The sequence below is a fragment of the Aythya ferina genome, assembly GCF_964211825.1.
Source record: "Aythya ferina genome assembly, chromosome: 9".
Taxonomy (NCBI): Eukaryota; Metazoa; Chordata; class Aves; order Anseriformes; family Anatidae; genus Aythya; species Aythya ferina.
In genome coordinates, this window is record NC_140305.1 from 2,236,627 (window position 1) to 2,260,618 (window position 23,992).

General features: G+C 37.4%; 1 protein-coding gene across 1 annotated transcript in view; it reads left to right on the top strand.

The window, feature by feature from the left end:
• The window catches only part of LOC311441537 (uncharacterized protein), a 340,215-nt gene that overhangs the window by 254,930 nt on the left and 61,293 nt on the right, over window positions 1-23,992 (top strand). Inside the window, exons 17-20 of the mRNA XM_084529789.1 lie at window positions 7,323-7,433; window positions 11,261-11,378; window positions 14,366-14,427; window positions 23,491-23,588. The gene's annotated coding sequence lies outside the window, so the exon portion shown is untranslated. The remainder of the gene's footprint in view (window positions 1-7,322; window positions 7,434-11,260; window positions 11,379-14,365; window positions 14,428-23,490; window positions 23,589-23,992) is intronic.

Sequence of the window (23,992 nt, forward strand, 5' to 3'; positions counted from 1 at the left end):
CCATTAAAGTTTACTATATATGATCTTTCAATCTTTCAGTATAGAAATGAAATATTGGGGGGGAGTGTCTCAAATATTTAGTCAGAAAAGTAATTTTTCTAAGTGCTCTTGAAGTTTACTTTTTAATTTCTTTCCTGAATTCCTTTGCCTTAGTAGTCCCAATTCATTTATTTTTGCACAATTTAAACATCTGTATTTTTAAACTTTTTTAAGAAAAAGTGTTTGCACCTGTGAAAGAAGTGTTGTGAAGGCCAAAGTAAAAACACTCTACCAGAAATAGTTTATGATAATTCCTTTACAAGTAGTTAAGAATAGTGCTAACGAAGAACCTAATAAGCCAGAGACCAGTAGGAGGGCTGGGGCGGGAGAAATATCTCCATGGATGCTAAGAAGCATTTGACCTGACAAATTAAAGAAGCCAGAGGATGTTGATAAATATCAGCTCAAAGACAAAATACCAGTTGCGTAAATGCTGATTTGCAGGGTAAAAAACAGCACAATTTTATCTTGCAGAAGCGCCAAAGGTGTGTATTGGACAGATTCTAGGACCATGTCTTAGGAAACCCAGTCTACGCACTACATCTAAGTAAGGCCTATGAGAACTTGGCTACTTTCCACTGCCAATACTGGTATACATTTCTCTGTTGCATGATCAAGTCACAGACTTGTGACTACATATTTCTTTCATCTCCATTCAGGTTTGGGCTTCTTCTAACCCTCTCCCAGTTCACCACTACCCCAGATTTTCTTCCAGGACTCCATCAGAAAATGTTCCCTTATTTTGCTAAGATAAAAATAAAGCATGTGGATCACACATGGATGTAGCCAGGAAATAGGAGGAACTGAATGTGGCAGAGATTGAAAATGATTTTGGCTTAAAGTAACTGAACAGAAACAAGTGCATGGAGGTGTTCTAGAGTATACAGTAAACAACAAAACAGCCTCACACCAGATAAGACACCCACTTAAATTCATTGTTTCCTCCAGGTTATCTGCAGAAGTGCATAGTGTCAACTGATTTTCTAAAAAGGCCAGGATATTTTATTTTTTTTTCTCTGTTTTGTTTTGTTTGTTTGTACATTGATTTGTTGATAATTTGGTTGGTTTATTTATTTACCAGAGGAAAGAGCTCTTATGAATTTCTATTTTGAACATTGTCTGAATCCAAACTTGTGAAATTGCATGAGTCAGTTCATCAAGGCTTTGCTCTACCAAAACGGGAACAGCACAACTTCCCAGATACTCGGTTTCAAAGAAGTAATAAGGAAATCAGGAGATATTTAACAGATAAACACTACTTCTTTTGGATTATTTTTTTTTGCAAAACTAAAAAAACCCACCTTATGATGTATCACATGAGGCAATTTGAAAAAGTTCATTAATTTCCAGGGAAAGAAAAGAAAGAATCTTAAAACAAGGTACCAGTCAGAGTCTAGGACTGAATCTGAAATTATTCAGAATAGGCAGCAGTTCACCTTCCAACAAAATGAGCTTTCTCTGTGGCCAAGAAATAAATGACACAGATGGAAATTATTAAGGCTAAAGCAACTGTGGCAGGAGTACATGTTCTTTTAGATCTGGGCAGGCTGAGCCATGCAAAGGAGCCTCAAGAAATAGTCTTCATGTGAACAACTGATGCACAGCAGGAGTTGCCTGAAAGTGGTACCTCTCTGCCTGCTGCGAGGGAATCATCTGGGGGGAAAAAGATGGGAATGAAACTGGCTTGGGAAAAAGATGAAGGAAGGGTAGGGGGGGAAGGAGGGCAATTTGGGAATAAGAGAGAGAGGATAGAGATACATTTAAAAGTAAACCTTAGGTTTGATTGTTCTGGTCTGCTTCTTTTATATGTCTATACTGGAGGTTATTTAAGAGAATCCTCAAAGATCAGTCTAAGGTTTGCTGCTGAGAATAAAGCTACAGAGATGGATAATGTTTCTACAACAAAAGACTTTAAAAAGTAAGAACATTTTCTTGTAATGACTGCATTGTCTGGATTCTCCATAGGTCTCCTAGCATTAGACCAGGGCAGCTTCTTGCCTTCAGTGAAGTTACTCATTCATTTACTCCCTGATTCGGGTGAGAATCAGGACTTTCTTCTTTAAAGTTCAGAAAGATGTAGTTCAGCAAGTTTCCTTCTGTGGAGAACTTAGGAGCACTGTTTGAGAGAAAAGCCCTTGAGGCTGACATGCTTTAGTTGGAGTTCTGCTGAACTGAATTTGCACATTATGTACTGTACCTTGCTCTTGCCTGCTAAAGTGTCCCTTGTTTAAGACTACATATATGTGTAAATAACAGAGAGTGGGATACTGCCTCAGGATTTATGCTGTGTCACCTGTGAACAGATGCTTTGGGCTGCTTGTGGAGCTAAGAATTGCTGGGCTGTGGATATGCAAGCCATATCATTGTTTCTCTGAGGATGAAACATGCACTCTTGTAGCAGTGATTGGGAAGGCAGCCTTGTAACACTCAAAAACTCACCAAGCCATACTTCCCACAGCTAGATTTTTCTAGTTGAAGCTTACTTTGGACCCTGGGCTAATGTAAAGCAGATTCAACATATGTAAGATATAAAACCGTAGGTTCTTCAGTAATCATAGGTCTCTCTGATCTGCATTCTTCTGCAAGAGCATTCTATTCCAAATAATGATTTTTTATTATTAATAGCGAGGGGACAGATTTGTACTGATCACTTACATTGAGGAAATATTGTCCAGGTGTATGATCCTCACAAAGGTAAGGATGCGTAATTGCACTTTAGATTGATAAATAAAACTCATGATTACATGCTCACTTTATGTCTGTAGGATCGCAAGCAGATGTCCTGAAAACAATCACTTGGTCTTTATTGACAGTTTTCAGGCAAACATCTCCAGGTTTGTGGACATATATATATATGTGAGAACAGAATTTTTCCACTTGTTTCTATATGGTGCTTAGTTGCTTATAGCCAAGAAGGCTGACATCTATTAATGAAAGAGCCTTTGACAATGATGTGTCTTTTCTCAAGAATCTGAATAGCTGTCACAGATCAGGAACCCTGTTTTTATTCTCACTGTATATTTTTCTTCTCTCCTCAGTTCAGCTATATTCATTTCATTAAGTTGGGTCAGTAAGGTCAGAAAGCCTTATAATTACCTCCTAGGACCAAAGCTCTAGCTGAACTTTTAGTTCAGAACTATATCTTTGCTGGGACCTAGTGGGGCTGCCTTTCATTTTACTTCAACATTATGAGGACTAATTCTTCTGTGCTTGTGTATACTTTGTATACCTGCCAAGTCCTCTCCATCTGTTCCTTCAGGTAATCTCAGAAGTGGCTGATTAAAAATGATGATCAGACTCTGTAAGCTTTCAGCAGCACACTTGAAATTCCAGTTTTCTTACATGGTGAACAGTTTTTCTTTCATTTTTGACTTTTTGGAGGAACTGATTCCAAAGATTTTATTCACAGTAGTTAACAGGTGAGAACTGGTGTTTGCTAGCATAAGCGTCGTGCTGGGTAGCCCTTTGTTCACTTTCTGCTGCTTCCCTGCTCTATTATGGCAAAACTTACTTTAATAGAAGTTTTCTTAATGGTTTGTACAGTGTATATTTTTAAAGCATATTACGAAATAAAAGTGAATACCTATCAGAACAATATGTTCCTATGAAACTCTAACAATTGGGCAGGTCCCTTGATTTCAATGGACATACTCCAGAACAAGGGACTTGTACCACCTGAACAGGAGTGCTAGAATTTGGCCCTTAACAGATGCAGTTTTGTTTCCACCAGCATGTGCCAATTAAAATGATTCTTCTGTAATAAAATATCAGGAGACAGAAAAGGAACCACCACGAACTGAGGCAATACTGAAGAGTTAAGCGTCTTTTCAGCTAACACAGATCCCCTGTTCCATTGATGATCAATGATAATAATGACATCCACTTTCCAAAGTAGTGCTGGGCTGCTGAGGGCTGATTCTGATGCCAGTGGCTGGTGTGAGTTGTTGAGGAATTTTCAAAGACTGTGTTGGATGGGTGGCAGGAAGATCTGAAGCCACTGGAGATGTGGAGCAGAAATAACAGGAGGAGTGATAAGAATGACACCATTTCCAGGATGTCTGAATTAAGAAGGAAGGCAGAGATGTTGAGCTGTGTTTGAAATACTTTGTCTGCTCAGTACAAAGTAATTGTACAGCATTTTGGCTACTAGTGTCTAGAAAATGAAAATGAACAATGGAAAAAATTATTTCTGTGATTGATAATAAGAATTGTTAGATGGGGAAGAAAGAAAAAAATACTTTCCTCTGATAAATATTTTCCAATTTGTCTTTGAACAGGAATATATAACTGCTGAGTCATGTCTCCAAACCTTTACACCTGTTTCATAACTTTGTGACTTGACTCAACTCATGGATGTTTCTCCAGATTTCCATAATTAAAGTGCAGACCAAAACCTTTGCTCATATGTAAAGAAATTTCTTATGCAAGAAAACTTACAGAAAATAGTGTCTGAACAATTTGGGCACTTTTCATTTTAAATCTATTTCTCCTTACTGTGTCTAATGTTGTTTGTTTAAATAAGAACAACAATGTTTGTATTTGCTGACTCAATAATTATGACTCAATTTTTGTGCTGGTAGCTGTGACACAATTTCAAGCTGATTTCAGTGTCATAGAATTTACAAGATTTTACTATAATTATGACATCTGCCCTTCACAGTTCAACTTGTTTCATTGTTTTCCTGCTTGAGGGTTGTAAATCTAGGTTTATATTTTTTCTTACATGTCCATCTAAAAAATGGTAGACAGAGGGATTTGGCCAACCTCTTTTCAGTCATTTGTGGGGACAGGACAAGGAATAATGGCCACAAAATTGAGCACAGGAAATTCCACACTAACACGCAAAAGAACTTCTTCACGGTGAGGGTGATGGAGCGCTAGAACAGGCTGCCAAGGGAGGTTGTGGAGTCTCCTTCTCTGGAGATATTCAAGGCTCGTCTGGACACCTACTTGAGCAGCCTGCTGTAAGGAACCTGCTTTGGCAGGGGGATTGGGTCCAATGATCTTTTGAGGTCCCTTCCAACCCCTTCAGTTCTGTGATTCTGTGAAAATGATTGTGATGGGAGAAATTCAATATCAAACAGATCTAGAAAAAATAGAGGGGTTGCAAGAGCAAGGAAAGACAAGAAAGCTATTTGCTGGATAACCTGCTTATACCTGCCACAATAAAGCACTCCAGTACTCTTCAAACATGTTTCCATTTCTCTCCCAAACTTCCACCTCTTTTAGAAGCTCTCAGGCTTTCTGTTTTTCCCATAGACTTTGTAACAAAACTTGCAATATATCTGGTACTGGCAGTCAGGAATGAAACCTTGATAAAGGAAGAGGTTTCTCTTTGAAGTAGAGAGCTCTTCGAAACTGAAGCTCTTTGTTAACCTGCAGAGGTTCAATTTAGAAGTACAGTTTTGTAAAGTTAGGCATTGGAAATGATACATCAATTAAGCCAGTGACCAGTGAGATGGAAATACCTGTAGAAATGAGCTATAGCAGAAAAGTTTTTAACAAGAAAGCCGTCTTTTTTTTTTTTGAAAGTGAAACATTTTGCAACAAAATCTTCCTTGGTTTTATATATAGGCTTTTTTCACATCCTCTCCTTCCCCCCCCCCCCCTCCCCCCTCCGGTCCCTCTAAAGTCCATTATGTATACAGAAAGGAAAATATGGTCCTGCACCCCTCCCCACATACAAACTCAGACTTGAATGTGTAGAATCATTTTGCCTAAAAACAGACATTTTAACATAAAGCATTTTCTCAAAAATAGTCATATGATTGTTTTCAAACAGTTAGAAGAAAAATCAATATTTTGAAACTTGATGCAAAGTAACTTGTGTCCTCCAGATAGCTCTATTCATGTATTCTTTAGCTGTCAGAAGCAGAACTGTAATTCAGCAATTACCTGCATTACATTCACATCTTCCTTTCTTTGTTAAATCATGCACACACATTTTCAATTTATTAGCACTGGATAAGTGGCCAACTATATGTAGAAGCCTTGTAATGTGTAAATTACCCTAGCCAGTTCTAAGAATGCATATGTGTCCATGAAAGTGAATTACTCACAGATCACAAAAGAAACCACCTTTCCAAAACTATTTCAGATGGTTTAATTATCTGCAACATGTAGGATTGGTTTTGTGCTGCTGAAATTTGTTAATATACCCCAAACATGCTTTTGGCATTTTTGTATGCACAGCAGGAAAATCAGTATGGAACTGCAACTTGTTTTTAATAAAACTTGAAAAGCACAGCTTAAGTTCTTTGCTGAACTATAAATGTTGCTGAACTATGAATGTGTGGTTGTAGGCCTCACAAGCCTACATACTGTCTTAGGGTGAGAACATAAGGAAAAGACACATGAAAAAGCAATTGCGGAAAAAAAAATGGGTTTAGGGTATTGGTACTATTAATTAGAGGTGAATTATGCTGATTTGAAAACTTGACGCTTCAGAAATGGCAAAGCAAAGCAATCACTAGCACGTCTGGAATTCATATTACCTGTCCAAGCAATTTTCTTTCTCCTTCCATAAGTGCACACTATTGTTCATTTCAGTGAGATATTAGACACTCTATTCTCCTTTCTTCAGACAACTGGGATTTAAATATCCATTCAATTCAGAAAATGATACGTCTATCATGAATCTTCTTTTTAACTCTGTGTCTACAGTTTCGTGCTCATGGCTGATATATAATTAACAGGCTTTTTATATCCTTCTGAAGAGCAGAAAATTTTTTCTTATGTTTTTAATTCGTAATACAGACATTGAATGACTAGCACTGAATGCATGTAAAACTGATAGTGCTTCATGAAGAAGAAAAAAGATCTTTCACAGAGAATTATATCAAAAACAATAAGGTTGGTGACATACTGAAAATTGTTATTTACTTCTTTCTTATAGTAAGACTGAGTAGGTTTATCAAGAAAAATGTTTCCTGTTTATCCACATATTTGATTTGATTTAATTTTTCTTGAATTAAATCCAATATCAATACTAGGTGTATGCTGGGAGTGTTTTGTAAAGAAGAAAGATCTATCTGGAAGGTTGTGACCTGAATGTTGTACTGGAGAGGTGTGCTAAACCTTGTTGATTTTCTGTTCATCTTCTCTGTCTGTACAAGGGGTACAACAGAGTCTGTTGAATGTCCTGAAAGGAATTCCTGGATGTTGCTCAATGTTGAAAGTATAAATGTAACATCTAAGTAACATAAGTTCAAAGCAGGAAAGATAAATCGAAGTTTTAAGTTAGTATTTAGCATTAAGGATATCAGGATGTTCTTCTCTTCCAGGTGTGAATATAAGAAGCTATTTTGAACTGAGGAGTCTAAAGAAAAGATTTTGGAACAAATTGGATGAAATCAACAGGACCTAATTGTGAAGATCGGATAATATTTTTCCAGGTAGAATTCAAACGTGAAATTGCTGAAGCTTAGCTGTGGTAACAGGTAGATTAATAAGTATGAATACAGTCTCTGTAAGAATGAATACAATTTTATTTGAGCTCAGAGAACAATGTGAGTTACAACTGTATGATCAAGATGCTATATCTGGGTTTTTGAAAAGCCATATGAAGGTTCCCTCACCCAAAAGATCTTTAAGTAACTAAGTTCTTAAGAGGTTAGAGGAAATGGCTTGAATATGTTCTGAATAAAAATAGGAAACAGCAGGCAGGAATAAAATAACTATTTTCATAATGAAGAGAGGTTGCTAATGGAGTCATAGAGGATTTGTACAGTCTGTAAATGCATAAATAATTATTATAAAGGATGAGGGATTATTCAGATAGTGCCACTGTTACCAGACGATACGAAAGTTTTCAAGGTTGATAGATCTACTAATGTCTATCAAGGCCTGAAGTAGGATTTACTGTCTGACTGGGTGACAAAATGGTATGTGACATTCAGGGTATGTGCCAGTTGCTTGCAAATAGATATCTAGAGTAATTTTAGAGTCCTTAGGGTGCCTGACATATCCATGTGAGAGTAGCAGAAGTAAAACACAGGCTTGACTCTGCTGTGACATTAGATGCCTGTTTGGGAAATTGAATTCCATCTTTGGTGCCCATTAATGTGTCCTAATACGTGTGGAGAAAAAATACACGTAATCCTATGCAAAAATGACTTACAAAATGTTCAAGTAAAAGGTCTTGGAGTCAATATTGATGATTCTCTGAAAACATCAGTAGTGGTCAAATTTACAAATTGACTGTTAAGCATTATGGGCAAGAAACAGGAAAAAAAAAAAGCAAAAGGACTCTGCTGCTGCATAAACCTACTGTAACACCACAATGTTGTGAATGTAGTGTTTGGTATCGATCATCCCATCTCCAAAAAGACAGAGGAGAGGTGGGAAAGGATTTCAAGGAAGAATGGAACTGTTTTTGAATGAGTTTGGGTAGATTAGGACTCTTTACCTTGCAAAAGACATCAGAAGAGAGATAAGACAAAACTATGAAACCACACGAATGATATCAGAATGTGAACAGGGAATCATCGCTATTTCTCACAGTACGAGATTCAGGGCTCCCAAACCACATGAGCATTTTATGTTTAAAATTGAGAAAATGCTCTCAGCTGTGGACTTTACTTCTCCAGGAAGATGTGAGGGATAAAAGTATAAATAGGTTGAAAAGACAACAAGGCAGAGTCATGAAATTTTGGTCTATTGGTAGTTCTTAAACCAGATGACCTGGAGGCAACACTGATCTTCCTAAGTTCCTAAGTCAGTAATATCCAGAGTGCGGAAGGAGAAACTGGGGAAAAAAATACTTAGTGCATGCCACTGTCTCTGCTTTTCTCTAGCTAATCACCGATGCTGGAGCCAAGAAACAGTTATGGAAAGTTAGGTCTAGCCAGCATGACTGATTCTGTGTTTTTATAATGAGATCCCTCCCCTTGAACTGTAGTACACTGGCTGCCCCATATTTTAAGAACATGGTATAAATATGCAGGGTCTTTTCTAACACATATATATAACTGGAAGTCAAGTATAATCTTTAAAACATCAGAATATACTAAAAGAAATAACAGAACCTTTGTAGAGGCTCCCTTCCCCTCCCCTTCCCCCCCCCCCCCCCCCCCCCCAATTCATTCTCTCATATTTGGCTGTTTTAACTTTGACACATAGAACATATGTAATGCATCTTATACTGATATTTCTGACTGCAGAAGAAGCTTGAAATCATCACTGAGTTAGAGGTACTGTTGGAAGACAACAGATTTTGATCAGTGACAGAAACCTTATAGGACCACTCAGGACAGCAACTACGTAAAGGAAACTATGGAGAATGTAGGAGAATATGCTGAATGTAAATATGCAAAAATTAGTTAAGACAATAGGCCTAACAACACTGTGGGGAGAAACACAAACATAGGAAAAACAATTCTAAAGGACAAAATCTTCATGAATTTTAATGCCCAGAGATACTGATTTTTGATTTCATGGCTCCTATTTCTGGTTGGCACCTTTAGCCCCCACGCAAAACCACACACTCTTCCACACACTGCTCTGAAGTGTTGTGCTTGCTCTGCTCATAGGTCCTCCACAGTCTTTTGCATCCATACAAAGTTGCATAAGAGCAAACGGGTACTCGCCAGAGGCCTCTTGCAACAGTTATGCCCAATTCAGATACATTCCAGAATTCTCTAGAGGAACATCTATGCAATCTGGTGCTCTACAGGGTTTGTATCAAATCAAATACCACTAGGAAGGCTTTACGAGAAGTCACCTTTCTCTGACATGCCTGCTAGATGTTTCCTGCCATCTAGGATTGTACTGAGCTCTTCCCTGTCCTAATAGATGTGCTACTATCTGCAAGGATGAGTGACATCAACCAACAGCCTTTAGAGATGCAGCTCTGTCATTTCAGTCCCTGAAATATATGATAAAATCTATAGTTTATTTTATTTTGTGGAGGACTATTTTGCCTAGCCTACACAAGAAAATGAATGCCACTAACAGGAAGGTTCAGTTATTTCTCACTCAAGTTATTTCTTTACTAGGCAATTACTAAACCAACAAGGTGATGTTACTCCAGCCAGGTGAACTAACATGTGGGACTGTATGCCTTAGCAGATAAATTACTACCTCATACGTTTTACAAGAAATGATAAAAACTCATCAAGGAATGGCCACAGGGGAAGGACAGGCTAGCAAATAAAAAGTACATCTTAGCACTTCATAAGGATAGTAATACAGAGAACTGTATCAGAGAAAAGTCAAGCAGAGTTAGGCACTGAAAACCAAATTAAACAGCTTTTGGAAAAGCTTTTTCAGTTGTGTGAGGAGGGGAAAACACAAGAGAATCACTGTGCATAGAGGATAGAGTAGAAATTAAAGATAGTCTAGGTGTGACCCAAAAATTAAATGAAGACTTTGAGAATAAAAATAAGGTTAAAATAGGAAAAAAATGGACTAAATGAAACCTGAATTCATTTAAAAAAAAAATCATGCAGATAAACTTATCTTACCTTCTTTATTTTAATGACAACTTGATTTTTGAGACAAATAAAATGTAGTAGATTCAACCTATCTGTTCTTTATTAAAGTGTTAGATACATTACTACATGGGGAATAATTAGTTAAATTGGAAAAGATAAGGACAAGTACCAGGACTAAAATATAAGTAAAGTGACTGAAAAGGAGACAAGAGCAAGTTATGTTGAAAGGATTTGTCTCTCTCTCTGGAGGAAAGTTACTAGTGGAGTTCCTTTAGGATTGGTCTGGGGATTAATTTTATTTAATATTTTCCTTAATGACCTAGGCAGAAAAAGTAGGAGTGTACTAATTAATTTGCTGATGATACAAAACTGGGAGATGTCATGAATACAGTGGAGGATTGGAATGTTATACAGGAAGAATTAAATGACCTTGAAGTCTGGGGTAATAGAAATGGGATGGAATTTAAAGTCATGTGCTGCAAGGTCATGCACTTCAGGACTAATGAAAAGTATCTGCTATGAACTGTAGGATCATCAGTGTGAAGTGACAGAGAGGGAAACTACCTAGCTGCAACAGTCAATCACAGAATTACTGTGAACTACCAGTGCACTTAGACTATGTAAAGGGAAAATGCAATTTAAAGATACATTGAGGAAACTATTTTTAATGAAGCAAGGAGAGTATATATGCCGTCAACCAAGGTGCTTGTTAGACATCATCTGAAATTCTGAATCCCTATGGCTGTGGTGCAAATTTTAATTTATTTACTTATTTATTTTTGAAACAGGTACAAAGGGTGACTAGTGTGGTGATCAAAGAAAAGGATAACTGTCTGAAAAGAAGCTGGGCCTGGCAAAGCAAAGGTTGAGAGCAGATACAATTGGTGTCTGTAAATATATGATGAGGTAAATCCTGGGGAGAAAGAAAAGCTTGTGAAATTAAATGGTAATTTTGACATGAGAACAAATGGACATAAATTGGCTAGATAAATTTGGACAAGAAATGGAGAGGAGGTTTCTAGACACCAGAGCCATAAGTACAGGAGTGTGGGAGTAAACACAGAACTCAGATCGATTTATTAGGTGGGTTTATGTGATGGGATTCATGTGCTGGCACGTGCTTGAACTTGATGACTCCTGCTCAGCTCTGTGTTCTGTTTTTCAGGCAGTCTTGCTTCATAGTCCTTTGCTTGGGTTATTACAATTTCTGGCACATTTTTGCTTGTACTATTGGATGTATTTTCTAACGTAGCCTCCTTAATATAATACAAATACTGCATGATATATTTAGTTTATCTATTCTCTTCTGAGAGGAAAACAGCAACAATAGCCCATGTCTTGCAATGGACTAGAACAATGGAATGAAAAAGAAATAAAACTGCTGTATTTCTTTACAACAAGTTAGTTGTGTCACAGCAAAAATTTTGAATCAGAATTGGGTAGTACACAAACACCTTGAGTCACATCCACTCAAAAAACACATTCAGAAGTAAATCAATTTAACTGAAAGACAGACAGATTCTGATTTGTGGCATTTTGTTTCCATTCTGTATATTTATACAAATTTTTGGAAGTTCCTCCAGTACTTTCCAGTTTTAAAGTTTTCACAGCACATAGACCAAACAATTGTCATGATGACTCATCATGATTGCTATTAAATTCTTATGTTCATCTGTTTCTTCTCAGACAAGAATTACACTTGCAGTAAGGGTAGAATTTTATTTATTTATTAATTAATTTATTTATTTATTTATTTTGGTGCGGACTATAGATTCTAATATTTTGTAACAGTAAGTTGGTGTGTTTCTCAAAGTGTAAATATTCTCTTTTCTTAAGCAGACCACAATTGTTAGGTTATAAATCTTCAGTTTTATGGCATTGATATCAGCAAGAACAATAAGGAGGGAGGGGAGGGAGGAGAACTCAGTTCTGTCTCTACTGAGTGACATGGCTTAATCATAATGAATGGAAATAGTCCCAAGGATATGTGCTGTATTTGTGCTCTAAAATCAAAACACTCATATTGTGCCTTTAATGCTGTCTCAAATGAATACTCTCATTATTGCGTTCTGAGAAATTCTCTACCCTAGTATGTCTCAAATCTCATTCTAATCATTATAAATTAACAATGCAGAGGTTGAAAAGCAGCAGCAGCATACTCTGATACCAAGTAAATAATGACAACCCTGTGTTTCCCAAGAGAGGGGGCTTGCTTTTCAATAAATCAGTAATTTGAACAGGTTTATCACTAGCTCACCAAGAAGGTACAAGTATTAAAAGTTCAAGATTATCTGCAATGACTACAGCATCTAACAAATACTGAATTACAAATTTTTGTATAACCAGTAGCTTATTCCTTTTTGTCATGTGCTGTTGCATTGTGTTTCATCAACTTCAGAGACAGTGATGCAAAATAATGCAATGTGACACCATGAAATACAGTAAGATGTGACATACCACATTAGAAATTTAAAGAATGAAAAGCTTCAGTCAATTCAGGAAATAGGAACCCTGTCCAAATTTATTTTGACAAGTAAGAACAGTGCAAACACTAAACACTGTTTTCAAACCAGAGGGTACCATTCTCTTCTGACCACCCAAATTGCTTGCAGATACTGCCATCATCTTTATTTTTAGTTTAATTTAATATGCACAGAGCTGGGAGCTTTTTAAGTTTGGGTTGTGTTTTTGTTGTTTTGGGATTTTCCTCCTCCCTTCCCCCAGCCTGGCATTAGTATTTAAATATCTAAATTGGCATCTGAATGACTTGGAGTGATTGTCGGCAACCTTCCATTCCAAACAAACCCATTCCTTGACATTTCAAAAAAAAAATGCATTGCTAAAATGCTCCCAAGGATTTTTGTAGAAATCCAATTCTATGAACACAGGCTCAAAATGGGTGAACAAAAAAGCATCTGTGTTAGGAGAAAAGAAGTATTTTCGTTCATATCTAGGGTATGCTAATTGAAAGTGTAGAAACAGGCTGCTTTCCTGTAGAGTACTAAAATGAATTGGAATATGAAACAAGTCTCCAGACTTTTCTTTCTCATATTTTCACTGTCATCTATTCATATCTGTCTGGTGATATTTAGGTCTGCATTAATGGATTAAAGGCCACATTGATCTCAGTTGGAAAATATGAGTTGCTGTTGCTGATCACTGTATGCTATTGCCAAAGCCTTCTCCTTTGCTAGTAAAGTCAGATTCTATTGAAGTCTATTCCAAATAGTCATCTGTATAAACAACGATACGTGATTCTAAACTTCAAGCACATTTTCTAACCAGCTGTACTAACCATTTTATGTAAGTTTTATTTAAGGGCAGCACTACCATGCCGTGAAGTCAGACAATGAAGAGATTAAAACTATTTCTGTAAAGCCATTTTAGGGCCTGGATGGCTCATTTGATCCGACACTGGCCTTTCATCACAGGGAAAAGCAGCTCATATCTATCATAGTGTTCAGAAGTAATCTTTATGGGATGCTTACGAAATGTTTATAATGAAATGAGTACAGGCATTCTTGGTTTATTTGTCAGTACAGTGAAGAACACGAAGCTGTCAGCTAGTATATACGCAGGTGAAAGTTAAGTCTCCTGAAAAGGATTTTAAAAAGTGCAAAGCTCATACAAGCACCTAGCTAAATGAAGAACAGACAGGTGACTGCTAAAAAACACATCTTCCCCAGCAAATCAAACATTAAATATTACAGCAAATCCTTCTGAATCAATAAGTGCTATAAAAAATCTCTGTGGAGGTTTTTTGTTGTTTTTTTTTTTTTTTGTGCACTAAAAGATAAAATCCAATGTTTATTGAGATGGATGAAGAAATAAATGAATTAAAGTTATGTACTTATGCACTGCTCCTGACAATTTTTTATTTTTTTTTTAAAAAGAAGAAAAAGATGATTCTGGGCCAGATCCTTAGACGGACGACACCTCTGATTACCTCCTATAGGTGGGTTTTGTAGTAAATCAGATAGTAATGCAAAATTTTATTTTTTCAGAGCTGAAACTGTCATTAATTGAGTTCCTTAAATAATTAATTAATTTACAGAGAAAATGGCTCAAAAAAAATTAAAAAAGATTCACCTAATTTTTAACATTAATGGGGATCTAAATGGGTACAGTTGTTACAGAGGAAAAAAAAGTTCTGAAATGAATGTAAGGCTGTTTAGGCAGATTGCTTGACTTTGTTGCCCTCAGATAGAGTAAAAAGGGATACTACTGTGCTTTAAAGCCCGCGTTTTAATGTATTTAGTTAGCTAGCCACAATTCTTTTACAATGTGGTCTGTAAGTGTTATTGTCTATTTAAAGTATTACTCACAATCATATGATCATATGATACTGAATTTTCAGTACAACCACAGAAAATTTTCAAAGGAAAGCAGTCTTCCAAGTTTCTGTATTTTATAACTATAGCCAAAGAGCAACTTAATTTGTGTTTTTAAAAATCTGGTTAGAATTCAGAACCTCCTTATAGGTTCAATGAATATTATGAACGTGACAAGTTAAAACTGAGTATCAGAAATTGTTAGGCTTTCCATTAGTTATTTGTGACATGATATGTTATAATTAATATCTCCTTTTAAAATGCAAGAACTTAGTTTCAGGTTTTATAGAATAGCCAAATTATTGACAGCCAATAAGATTCTGCATATATTCCTATTCATATATGCAGAATATATATATATTCATATATTCAGTTGGCTGACAGGCAGGGCTCAAAGGGTTGTGGTAAATGGGGCCACATCTGGCTGGTGGATGGTCACTAGTGGAGTCCCTCAAGGCTCCATTTCAGGGCCAGTCCTCTTCCATGTTTTTATAAATGATTTCGATGTAGGACTAGAGGGTGTTTTGAACAAATTTGCCAACGACACCAAACTTGGAGGAGTTGTGGACTTGGATGAGGGTGGAAAGGCCTTGCAGAGAGACCTGGACAGATTGGAGAGCTGGGTGATCACCAACCACATGAAGTTTAACAAGAGCAAGTGCCGGGTCCTGCACCTGGGATGGTGCAACCCTGGCTATACATACAGACTGGGCGACGAGACACTAGAGAGCAGCCACGCAGAGAAGGATCTGGGGTTGTGGTTGAGAGCAAGTTGAATAGGAGCCAGCAGTGTGCCCTGGCAACCAGGAGGGCTAACTCCTGGGGTGCATCAAGCACAGCATCGCTAGTCGGTCGAGGGAGGTGATTGTCCCGCTCTACTCTCACCTCAAGTACTGTGTGCAGTTCTGGGCACCACAGTACAAAAAGGGCATTAAACTGTTGGAGAGTGTCCAGAGGAGGGTGACGAAGATGGTGAAGGGCCTAGAGGGGAAGATGGATGAGGACACTGGACCTGTTCAGCCTGGAGAAGAGGAGGCTGAGGGGGGACCTCGTCGCAGTCTACAACTTCCTCGTGAGGTGGAGTGGAGAGGCAGGTGACCTATTCTCCTTAATCACCAGTGATAGGACCCGCAGGAATGGTGTTAAGCTGAGGCAGGGGAAGTTTAGGCTGGCCATCAGGAAGAGGTTCTTCACCGAGAGGGTGGTCGCACACTGGAACAGGCTCCCCAGTGAAGTAGGCACTGCACCAAGCCTGTCTGAATTTAAGAAGCGATTGGACTGTGCACTTAGTCACATGGTCTAAACTTTTGTGTAGACTGTGCGGTGCCAGTTCGACTTGATGATCCTTATGGGTCCCTTCCAACTCGGGATATTCTATGATTCTATGATTCTATATAAATAAACATATATATATTATGAACAAATATAATGAGTCCACAGTATATATACAACATTTAGAGTGTAGGCTCAGCTGTAGCTGATGATGGAAGAAGTCTGCAACAGGTTTCTTGGGGTTTCTGTGCCTGTTACCCCATCCTATGACATGGGTGCAGACACACCCTGGAGAAACCTCCCTTATACCTGTGCTCTGCTTGTTCCAAGCTGTTCAGAGCAGAGGAAAAATCACAGGGCTGGGTTAGTAGTGGGAGAAAAGACATGGGCTTTATTCTTAGCCAGTGTTCTTCATTGCTGACTGTTTGCCTTTACAGCATTTTTCTTCTCTTCAGGGAGGCTATTGGAAGTACTGGGAGGCTGCAAGCTTGTTCTTATCACCTGGGATGGCTTGGCATCAAATTGTGCCTCCAAAAAAGAGCAGCTTGCAACTGGCATGGCCTGCTGTTTATATATTGTAATTTATGAATTAAATAGTGAGTAAGATCACTGAGTATTCTCTATCCTTGCTGTTTCCAAGTCTAAGTTCCTTTGTTATACCTTGCCAGTTGAATGAAAGTAATGGTTTGGGGGAGGAGGAGTTATGTCCATTTATTTCCTGGTTTCTCAGCTACAGTTGCCAAGAAGAGAACAAATTGTAGTGGTGTGTTGTGTGATATGCCCACTGAATCTGGATGAGCCCACCAGCATGTAGGTCACCAGAAAGCTGTCAGCTGGTAATGACCTTCAGTCACCAAGGATCTGTCCAGATCTGAACCTCTGACCCAAAGGTGAGAGGTTTTGTACAACTTAGTGTTCCCTGGAGCTTACGAGTTCACACTTTGATAACGTAGTCAGAAAGAAATAAAAATACTCTCTAGACATTACCGATTTTATGCACCAGATTCTGGAATCAGTTTTTTCACTGTTTTCTGCAGCTTCAGTGCCATAAGCACAAAAATTCATGTATAGTCAGTATTAAAATGATCTACAGCAGCTATTGGTAGGAACCATTGAAATATATATATATATTTTTCAGTGTGCACCTTCTGGCTGCTGCCTTCCGGAGCAAGCTGCCTTGTGATTTGTAAGGATCATTAGATAATACAGAGCTGGCTGTTGCACAGGATAGAGGACTGGTTTCTTAATACTTGCATGTGCAAGAGTTAGAACAAGAGCAGGAAAGATCTATGAATTGCGTGGCATTTTGAAGCAAACTGGAAACTAAATGGAAAGTGTTGTTTTCACATATACCAATATAAATATGGATCACCTGGTCAGTGAAAGCAGTGAAAATGCTGATAAAAGAGCAGAATCTGATCCACAAAGCCAAGCACTCCTTTTACAAGGGTTACTTTTGCATATTTGTGTGTTTTTAGTAACAGTTTGAAAAAGTGATTGTGAAATAAGTTGCTAATACTTTAAGCAATGCTAATGTTAATGTTACTAATATTTAGAAATATGTTTTAAATTCAAGTTCAAAGGATGTTTTTTTTTTGTTTGTTTGTTTGTTTGTTTGTTTTCCTCTTATCCTTTCATGAATTAGAGGTTGCAAACAGGAATTCGGATATAGAAAATAGAGCTTCTTCCCTCTCAGCTTGAACAGCTAGGAGTTGTGAGAAAGCAATATGCAACCACTGGTACTTTTCAAGGTATCTTTGTAATGTGTGTAGCTTCAGGTCCCACAAAGGCAAACAACCTCTTGACCTCACACTTTCACTGACTGGGAAAAGGTTATATGCTGTTGAGCCTGTAGGTTGCCATATCACATATTAGTATGTACACCATGCGTGCTAAAGATATTCAACAGGGAATTAAAAAAAAAAAAAAAAAGAGAAAAAAAAAAAGGAAATCTTAGATTTTAAATTGTGAAAACACCTAATCTATTGCTTCTTGTTTAAAAATTCTCAGTTAGGGCTCAGTGTAGGAAACATAAAGGTTGAGCAAAAAATTTTAAATCCACATTGCACTATTTTGTGTAAAATGGCAACGTGATTTTTAAACATTTAAGTTTTTCACATTCCCTTGTGAATACTCTGCTTTGGTATACAAATGAAGGCAAAACAAAAATCCAGTAATAACTGATCTTTGCTGTGGTGTCCAGATTAGAATCATGTTCTGTGCAGAAGTGATGGGCGTGTAAACCCTTCCTATCAGGAGATCTGTCTGGCACTCATCAAGCAGTGTTACTTGATCGCAGCTGGATAAAAATGCACACCCAGGGCAAATCTGTAAACACTAGCTTAATCTGCATGGGAAAAGTTACTGTCATCTCCTCTGACAGAAAAAGCCTCCAGGACACATTCCAGCAGTAACAGTCACTTCAGTTTGTTACAAATGTTGTCAGATTTAGACACAAAACCATTACAGATGTCAAAAAGCCACAACTGAAAATAAATAAATAAATAAATAAATGCATTGCTTTTTAGCTATTTTATTTTCAAAAAATTAGGAAAGTTAGTAGTCTTATCAGTATGACCAAAGGAGTGTGTGGGGAGGGGGCTGTGGATGGATATCCTTATCATATGGCCCTAGCTAATAAAATGTGTTTTAAATTGCAATTCGCAGTTCTCTAACATAGCTTCTTTTTTATATCAGGGCACCTTAAAGAGATTTTTCTTTTGGCAAGGGACTGTAATTTGGATAATATTTTGCAGGAATTGTCTTTCTGCATAAATTAAAAACAACGTTGTCTTTAGGATCTGCCAATACCTAGTTTTGGCTTCTTATGCCTCTGTTAATGGTTGTATTTGCAATTGCAGGACCAGACCCATTGTACTCTTGTAATCAGTCCTGGAAAATACCCTGAATCACTTCATCATTAGAATAGCTATAAAATAACAGAGGAAAAAAGGGCTTTAATCAACTCAAGACATTTTATCTAAAATAGTGTAGTTGTAGATTCATATTTTGCTTGTCTTTTTCAAGCAGGTATTTCCATTTCCTTCAGAAAAGTTATGCATATGTGCTAAAAAAGCAGGGCTCTGGGACTTGCTTCTGCTGTCCGGGATTGGCAATGGACAATGGGAAACTTTCATTTAAATTTAATGTGAGCTCCCCAGAGTGAAAATCCTAATGCCACAGATTCTCTTTCCAACTTCAAAAGACAAAAGATTTCTCTTTTCCATCTTTCCTTCTACCTCCCATGCCCACACTCATGCATTACAGAGCTGCAGAATGACTGGTTTCTTAACATGTTAAATAGGAGGAGGAAAGGGAACATTCAGAAGAAAACTAGGTGTTTGGGACTTTCTTCAACCCAAGATTAATGTCAAGAGATTTTTCTTAGCATTAGTGTCAGGGCTAGCCAGGAAAAATGATCCCATTAAAGGCCCTCTCATGAATAATTCATGAGGCCCAATTTAGTGTTAGTATTGGGGGTGAGAAATAAACAGGTGATAGAGTTTGTAGGGAAACCATTGCACTTGGCATGGTATTTTGTTGTTATTAATACTGTGGTGCTTTTATTTTTATTTATTTTTATTTTTTTTTATACATCTGTATGTGCATTGGGGGGAGGAAGCATAACATGTTTTTTAAAACTCAGGTTACTGTTCAACTTTGAATTGAGGATCTATGTGGCCTGTATTTCCAAATCATTAGTGATGAGCGATTCCCCCTAAGTGCATTAAGGTAGAAAGCTCCATAGACATGCCAGTAATTTAGGGGCTGTGTTTAGCAACAGGATTCCTCACTTCTCTGGTGTTCTCTTTTAAGTCCATTGTGAGTATAAAAGAATAGTTACTGAATGTAGCAATTAAGGGAGTATTTTTCCTCCTCAAATTAAAAGTTACATTTTTGCAATAATTGCAGTAGTTGAATAATTTATGTCCATTTAAATGGAATAGCACTTAGCACTGATGTTTACTGAAAACCCTTTTGTGTTTAATGTAAAAAGGTGACAACAGAAATGGTATAGAAGAGGTGCAGGAAGTGCTGTGAGTATGAGATTATTACTGTGCCTGTGCAAATCGTCAGGCTTTAAACTACGGTTTACTTTAAATTATAGCACTAGTAGGTATATTCCAGCTAAATTAAAGTATCTGGAGATGATGCTGGGGCTGGCTGAGTCACTATTAGCTGGTCACACAGAAAGTTCCTCGTAAGGAACCTTTAATTTAAGTAATATGTCCTGCTGCTCAATGTGCATTTAGAAAAACAAAAAGAGAAGAGGTGCACAAAGCTATACGTGTATGTATAATGTGACTGGTGTTGGTGTTGTGCACTTTCTGTGCGGCCCCTTGTAAGGCCAGGCACAATTAAAAACTTTGTGTCTGCTCTGCCTCTTTCTTTCTGAGCAAGCTAATTATGGGGAAAAGGCTACCAGCCACTCAAAGGTTTTGTCTTGTACTGTATGTTTGCAGTTCTCACTTTTAGTTAGAAACACCAATAGAAAGAGAGGAATTTTAAATCTCTGGCATCTCTGAAAGTATAATGTTGTAGTTGGATGTTTGCATGTTTGCTGGGCTTGGGAGCATGAGTGTTTCCAATTTACCATATCAATTTTTGCATCCAGACGTAAGATATGATTCTGATTTGCATCACTATATTCAATTGCTACTTCCAAGCTGCAAGAAAGGCAAGTGAGATCAGCATCAGGCCTCCTGGGTTTATTCTGATAAATGTTTACTGAAGATTGAATTCTACCAAAATGACACTAGGATTTTACTCTAAATTAAAATTATGTCATTGGACTTGTGGCCTCTATTGCCAAGATCTGTGAGCTGTCAATCCCAGATGCTCATTCCCATGCATTGGCTACAGTTTGCATGGTTGAACTGGTTTAATCCAAAACTAGGATGTCTCCACCAGTGAGTGATTGGCCTAGAGGCATGAAGTGACAGGACAGTACTTCAAAATTAATTTACTTAAGTGATGTTGCTGGTCTTTCTAGAGTGGTCACCTCTGTGGGACATTGGTTTTGTAAGCTAAATGCACATTTCTCAGTGTATAATAATCACTATCCCCTTAAGCCCCATAGGGCGACACAAATCCACTTTAAAAAAATTCTGTAATGACATGTCCATGCATACGATAGTTCAAATTCCTATAGTAGAAACACTGTCAACTCCTCAAGTTTTTGTTCTTGAAAACAATACTGATATATCCAGTCTGTAAGAAAAAAAAAAAAATATATAAAGTTGTATTTGTATATAACTGTGCTTCATGATCACTGTAAAGGTTGTGCAAATAAAAATATTCTCTGCTTTGAAATTTCTGTTTTGCCAACAAAGTGGATAAACATAAGTGAAAAGCTACCTTGTGATAAAGATCCTTTATCACATCACAAATATCATTCATTGAAGTGAATGATAAACCACACACAGAATAGACTGTTTAAAACACCAGGCTGAAAATGTAAGAACCTCATTTTAAAATTCTGTACCCTAGTCAAACAGTGCTCAGCTGTAGAAAATATGGTGTCATGCTGATGCCAAGAGAGTTTTCTTTTTACCTGTGTTCCTTAAGCCACCTTTGGGATTCAGCTCACTGCTCTGCAGCAGTAAGGATTGGGATAAGGGATTCCTATTCCTTCTCTAGACTTTTGAAGGTTACTCCTGCTGCAATGATCTTGGTCAAATATTACCAGGGACTCAAACTTGAGTTTACTTGGATAAGTCTGTGGATTTGTTGAGAAGCTAAAATTGTGACAGGGACACAACTATGACAGGAACATTCTGCCCCATGAAACTGCAAGTCAACGCAGTGCTTACAGTTTTACCCTGAGGAAGCAGCGATGAACAAGTATGGTAAAAGAGGCTGGTTGTTTCCTTCATTCCTCATGGTGAGAACAAGGTCTTGCGAGAAGGGAATAGGAAAGATCCAACTTTCAGTATGGGGATGGTCTGAGTGTCTCCATTCCTGCCTTTAAGACATTACAGGCTGCTGGGAAAGTATTTTCTATGATGAAGTGCCATTCCTGAGGTGGGAAGGATGTGAGAAGGATGGAATTCTGATTCTGATTCTGAAGACTGGCATTTGATCATACCTTTCACTTCTATGGGATGACTGTGTAGCCCTGTTGGACAAAATATATGTGTGTACATTCACACACATGTGTACATTCAGTTCTTCAGGTAGTCGATAGCCATTTAGACTGTATGCTGTGTGTGTTTTTCAGGTATCAGAAATATACACTTTTGCAAGTTTGGGAGTATGTGCTTTCTGTTGCAGTTTTTGAGGTGCTACATAAACATTGTTCTATAAAAAATCTTTTACCTTGGCTTATGCTTGGCACCAATTTACATTGTAATATTACTGACATTGCCATTTAATTTGCCTAGTTGCCTATGGTCTAAGTGTAGGTAATTTACAAACCTTTAACAATGTTCAGCTTTCCTAAATGGTAGGAAGAACTGCAATTACACTTAAAATGCACTGCTGCACTATGTGTCAGCAAAAAAGGACCTACAAAAGACATAATTACAATGTAATTGCCCACAAGTTCATGAAGTAAACATACATTATTAGAAGGCACTCATCTATTCAATTTAAGTGACATTACAGATAACATATTGCATAAATAGGAAGCCATTTTGTGACTAGTTAGTATAATAATAGGAGTTGAAATTAAAATGTGGTATATGTATTCCTAAGAGCACTTCAAGCTCGGCATCTGCTCTGTAGTGCATTGCATTATGCTTCATTTCCAGTTTTAAGCATTTGAATATTCTTTAAAGGTGTACACCAATAAATAATGGCATTAATAGGTAATCCCCTAAAAATGTAAAAATATAAATAGTTCCATACAAATGTTTAGGCTGCCTAAGGCTATTTTTACCCAATTAAAATTTCAAATTTCAGAAGCAGGAAATAGTCAGAGGTGGCAGGGAAATTTTTCAGTTGTTGTCTTTGATAAGCAAAATTGGTCAAAACTATGCAAAATTCAAGGTTTCTTTCAACTTTGATTATATGAACATCATTGAAACAGAAGCAGTGTTAACGACCTCCATACCCTATTCCAGATGTACTTTCAAGGGTAACCGTCATCATCTTGCCTTTGCTTGGTGCGGCCTGTGGTCATCCCATATTGCACCAGACAGAGAATCTAGGGTGTCTGCAAACTTTGGTTTTGGAGGAATAAAACTACACCCTGAACCACAAATTTTTGAGATTTGTGGCTTGAATTTGACCTTGTACCTTTTTAATAAATAACAGTTGAATATGTATGTAGATTAGGTTTGGACACTTGAAGTAAATGACCCCTCTGGATCAAATTCATGCTGAACTTGCCCCCTTGTGCCTGATGATTTCTGGCATGGTAAGATTTACATGGATTTAAGGCAAGTAACCAGTTTATTCTCATGAAATCTCAGGAACATCTGGTGCCACCATATTGTCCAGAACTTCATGAAGTGCCCCTGCCCAGAAGAAACATCTGGCTCCATCTCAGCAAGGGAACAGAGCCAGAATGGTGAGTTTGGGACCTATATCTTTACCAAAAACAAAGTTGTCCACTTAGATTATACTCGTGTTTTTAAGGACCTAATTAATGTTAGGAAAAAAAAAAAAAAAAAAAGGAAAAAAAAAAAAGGAAAAAGGAAAAGAAAAAAGACCAAAAAAAGCCTTATTTTTAAAGCTTTTATTTATTCTCAAGCTCTTTCACTGCCTCCCCAGTGAAAAACATTATTCCCCTTGAAACTCAGGCAAATGTGTGAAGGCTGCTGGAGCCAGCTATTTAATGTTTTACTTTTCTTGTGTGATCTTACAAGTGGTCTGACACAGCGTAGGTCCATAGTGGATTGTTTACTTTTAATTTGCTCATAACTGCCTTCCTCACCAACTTTTACAAACAACATGGTATCATAGATTTTCACT